Raw genomic sequence first — 5,658 nt, 5'->3', positions numbered from 1 at the left:
TATCCCTCGTAGGCACGTATTTCTAGGTACTCTGCTCAGAAGCCCAGTCTCCAGTTTCCCGCTTCTCCACTCCAAAATTTGAATTTCTCAGCTCTTTGCCCCTAAACCCCCTGGTCTTCTAGTCCTCTTATCCAACTTTTCCCTGGAGGTATTTCATCTCATATTGCCCCAAATCCTCTCATTCTGATCCCCAATTCTCCCAGCCCAGAGACCCCTACTCTTTCTGTTCCCTGCATTCACTCTCCTCATACCTGAATGGGAACATCTAAGCATTTTCATTTCTTTGCTCCAGACCATCCGTCTCACGAGTCCAGCAGATACCTGCTGCTCTGCCCCTCCTTTTCCCATTGTTCTCTGCGTATACAGCCTCTGCTGCTTCCCACACTCTGGGCCTAAATGGCGCAAAAAATAATAGAGATTCTAACATGATTGCTATGTCATGAATTACATACCTAGCAAACCAGTCAGAGTGTAAAGGTTTACATCATTCAAATGTTAAGCCATACTCACTTTCTTGAAGGCAAAGATTAAAAAAGCAGTGAAAGACAAGCCCATATTCCAGCTGCACAAGTGAGAATCCTATTATGAAGCCCAAGGGATGGAGGACTGGGAATTAAAAGACTAATTTGCTTCATTCTTTCTGTGCAAACAAGAAATGTGCATTAAATCACCCATTCAAGATAGACAATAACCTGTCAGATTGACTTGAAGAGGGGAACACAGATTTCTATCTGCAGGAGGTAAAGAGACCAAATGCATCTGAGCCATTCCTGATGCTTCCAAAAGCCCCTGTCACAAAATGAAACCGAACACAAGCAACAAATGAGAACCTTGCACTGCCAAAATCAAGTATCCCAAGCCCTGCAACTGGAGGGAAAAATGGAATTTCGTCACTGGACTCAGTTATAAAGTCCAGGGTGTGGGCTGGAGCACTTCATATAAGACCCAATCAGCAATGAGTGGGTCAGAAACCAAAACAGAATTTCAGAATTTCTTTCAGAAAGGTTGCACCAGCAAATTTCAGAGTTAAGGGCAAAAAAATACAACAAGCAACTTCAGCAGCTCTCTGGCTGCAAGTGAGAACTGTTCCCGCATCTCAAGGACATTCCTGAGCATACAAAATGCTTGCATTAACAGATGCAACATTAACAGACATAACAAATGATGTGCCACTTTTGCAAAAGAAGGATAAAAAAAATAGTATGCCATCTAACTCATGTTAAAGACAAATTAAAAAAAAAATTAAAAATCCAGTGTGGGTGGTGGTTGTGATAATCCACTATGAAAGTAAAATATCCATAATTTCACCACAGACAACACAAAAAGTCAGGAAATACCACTGCTTAATGCTGCACATCAAAGACATTACATGGGCTTCTACCATTACTTCAGTTTACAAGTCTGGGACAAGTAAAAGCGTTATGAACCTAAACCCAAAGTACTAGACTCTTAAAATCCTAGATTGGAAGAAGGAGGAACTACACTGATCAGCTGACAAATCTTTCTCTATGCCATTAACATAATGACCATTTTATGATAATTTCAGAGGATTTATCAATAGGCCAGATTGTCCCTATAGTCCCCAATCTTAATAACATCTAAAAGGGATTCTATCATGGAATTTATAAGACCTCAAAACACCCTAGATCTTCTATAAATAAAGGAAAAACTAGGATGGCTAACAAGAGGCTGTTCACTTTTTATGCTTGGCAGGTACCTATAAATTCTGTTTCCAAAGGTAGATCTTCATTGAGATTTATATATATTTGACTGTCTTCCTGCAGGATCTGCTCTGCATATTTCCATGAGGTGGGGTCCCATTCTCAACATTTATTATAAATAAAATATGCTATATACTGTCTTGTTACTTACATAAAATACAAATCTAATATAAAAATTACTAAATAAAATTCACAAATAAGATAAATTGTAGCATACAATTAATGTTCAGAAAAAGTACATACAGATTAAATGCCAGACACTAGAAAATAACATTTTCTATTCAGCATCTGTAGAAATAATTTAACAGCACAAAGGAATGATTTAAAAATTGTAAGTTAAACTGAAGAGCGGGTAGAGATTGACTTCTAACAGTTAAATGACAGTACAGTGCAAATTATAATTAAAGTGTGGTTGTATTCAAACGTTGTGCTAGGGTTCTGTTTTTGTGTTTTAGTTTCCATAAAAAAATTCTGCCTAATGCTTTGCTCTGCAGAGTATCTAGAGCTTTGGATGCCTCCATGGCTCTTTCCTAAATAGTACTATTAGTGGTAAGGATCCTGCAAACCCTAAGGCTTTGCTATAAACCCCAAGTGAGTTTGCACAGTGATAAATGACAGAAATTTAGGGAAAAGCTGAGTGACACAGAAAAAAAAGCAAACTACAGTTTTCTCAAGTGTATCAAATTTGCCAGAATGTAATCCCGATACTGTCATCTTAGTGAATTATTTCATCATATTTCTAAAGAGCATGTTATATAAAATCACTAACAGATAACATGTATTATTCAAGAGAACATTAACAAAAAAAAACAAAAGCAAAGCAACCCTCTGCAAGCATTATGATTCAATATCAAATAACCACTGATTCTTTCGTATCTCCTGGCTAATAATTTTTTTAATAAGTGAGACTGAGTCCCTGGTAGCCTTCTCTCAAAGTATTAATGCTTAACAAAAGAAGATATTCATTTGTCTGGAAAACAGATATTTAGACAGGTGAGAGGTAAAAATTAAAAAAAAAAAAACAACCAATAATCATTTATTTATGTGCCTCTTAATAGCATTTAAACAAATGTACGTTAAACATAACTTGGAGGAAAATCAGTTTTGCATTAATCTCTAGTTGGAGGCATCTGACATTTGCAGAATGGCTGATAAAACTCAACAACTCAGGCATATGGTCTCTTATCCAGCACCAAATTAGCTTGTATTTACCATGGGATAGCGTAAGCAACAAATTCTTGGATGTTATCCTTGCAGGCCTCTACCAAACACTGATTCCATAAATATCCCAACAGCAGCATCACAAGCAACTGAAATACTCGACAGTTGTGCGCATGTAAAACTTCTCAAGCCTGGCAAACCAGAAGAGGTCTGGCTATGTCTTCACTGTGCAGCTGCTGACCCAAGCGGAGCAGCCACCGAGCCAGTCAGTGGGGCACAGCCCCGCCGCGTGGGTCGCCTGCAGATGGGTTACCTCTCTGCCTTACCAGGCTGCCAGAGCAGAAACAGGTAGGGCTGCCTTCTCTCTGAACTTTCAGTCACATCAGCAGGCTGTTAAATGGCTAAGCAGTGATGTTAAAGATACCCACCCAATTCACTGGAAATTCTGCAGTGTCTGTATTTTCTCCCCATCAGCAATCTGCACTTTTACAAAATGGAAATTCCCTTTTCTGATCAGATTTAATTCAACCACGTCAGGCAAATTTTCCTTGTGTCAAACCTGAAGTCTAGAAGATCACATAATTTGGAAACTAAGAGGCCAAATCCCATCAGTGAAGTCAACAGAATCACAGAATCATAGCATCACAGAATGGCTTGGGTCAAGAAGGGACCTTTAAAGGTCACCTAGTCCAACCCCCCTGCAATGAGCAGGGACATCTTCAACTAGATCAGGTTGCTCAGAGCCCTGTACAAACTGACCTTGAATGGGGCATCCACCACCGCTCTGCGCAACCTGTTCCAGTGTTTCACCACCCTCATCATAAAAAAATTCTTCCTTATATCTAGCCTAAATCTACCCTCTTTTAGTTTAAAACCATTACCCCTCGTCGTTTCGCTACAGGCCCTATTAAAAAGTCTGTCCCCGTCAAATACACTTGAAACTTACTACCCTGGGATGTTGAGGAGAGACTGCTGAGGCTTGACCAGCCCCCAGAGTAATACCCTTTGTGGCTCAACCATGTAGGAATCCCTGATAGTACCAGCAGAGACTTGGAGTGACTGCAGGGCTCTGGAGAAGGTGAAGGACACAGAAGCCCACACAGTTCTCCTTCATATTTCCCAATACAGCCAAGGGAGAGGGTCCTGTAGGAGAGGAGACCGGATCTGCGTGCCTGGTGTAACAGAATGGGCTTTAGCCTTCACAACCGTGGGACCCTCTTTGAGAAGTGAGGACTGCTGGGCAGAGGTGGGATCCATCTGACAAAGCTGTCAAAAGCATACAAAAGCATGTCAAAGCACACAAAAGCATCGTTTGTGTGGCTGTGGGACAAGACTGGATTTGCCCGAAAGCTAATATGGAAAAATTAAAGCTTAGCCACTCCAGTTCCCTGATTCAGCAGATGACTCCGATAGAGCCAGAACAAGGGAGGGCCCAAGAGCAGGTCAATGGGGGCAGAGCTGCCCCATCTCTATTAGCAGCAACCTTCACTTGTACTGGATGAAATCTTATCTGCTTACAGCCTGGTTTCCTGCAGCTTTGTTTCCTGTCGTTGAGGCCACACAAACCCATGTGAACAGCATGAATGCCAGCTGAAGGTCTTACCTGTCGAGGGAGCACTTATGAAGACTTGTTTTAGTGTGAATTCTTGATTGCGTTTAACAGCTGACCCCCACTGCAGCTTCTCCTTCACCCAAGGTACTTTGCTCCATCCAGATGCCAGATTTCATGATCACAGTTAGGACAGGGAACATAGATGCAGAGCTCAGCACACACAGATATGTGAAAGCAGAAGCCCAACTTTCATAGGAAACAAGGCAAAACCACGTTTTTCTGTGAAAACGCATTCTGGATAGGAATTGTTAATTAACGTAAAATTTAGAATCATAGAATCATAGAATCATTAAGGTTAGAAAAGACCCTTAAGATCATCGAGTCCAACCGTTAACCTAACACTGCCAAGTCCACCACTAAACCATGTCCTCAAGCACCACGTCTACCCTTCTTTTAAATACCTCCAGGGATGGGGACTCAACCACTTCCCTGGGCAGCCTGTTCCAATGCCTGACTGCCCTTTTGGTGAAGAAGTTTTTCCTAATATCTAGCCTAAAGTTCCCCTGGCGCAGCTTGAGGCCGTTTCCTCTTGTCCTGTCGCTTGTTACTTGGGAGAAGAGACCAACCCCCACCTCACTACAACCTCCTTTCAGGTAGTTGTAGAGAGCGATAAGGTCTCCCCTCAGCCTCCTCTTCTCCAGGCTAAACAATCCCAGCTCCCTCAGCCGCTCCTCATAGTACTTGTGCTCCAGACCCTTCACCAGCTTTGTTGCCCTCCTCTGGACACGCTCCAGCACCTCCATGTCCTTCTTGTAGTGAGGGGCCCAAAACTGAACACAGTACTCGAGGTGCGGCCTCACCAGTGCCGAGTGCAGGGGCACTATCACCTCCCTGCTCCTGCTGGCCACACTATTCCTGGTACAAGCCAGGATGCCATTGGCCCTCTTGGCCACCTGAGCATACTTCTGGCTCATGTTCAGGCGGCTGTCAACCAGCACCCCCAGGTCCTTTTCCACCAGGCAGCTCTCCAGCCACTCCTCCCCAACCCTGTAGCGCTGCATGGGGTGGTTGTGACCGAAGTGCAGGACCCGGCACTGAGCCTTGTTGAACCTCATACAGTTGGCCCCGGCCCAACGATCCAGCCTGTCCATTTCTACCAAAACTTCTTCTTGTACGTAAAATAATGGGGAAGTGGCTTTCTTCCACGTGTAAAAGGTTTTTAAA

The sequence above is a fragment of the Platalea leucorodia genome (genome assembly GCF_965183815.1).
Source record: "Platalea leucorodia genome assembly, chromosome: 1".
NCBI classification, from domain to species: Eukaryota; Metazoa; Chordata; class Aves; order Pelecaniformes; family Threskiornithidae; genus Platalea; species Platalea leucorodia.
Note: the sequence above shows the minus strand (reverse complement) of the source record.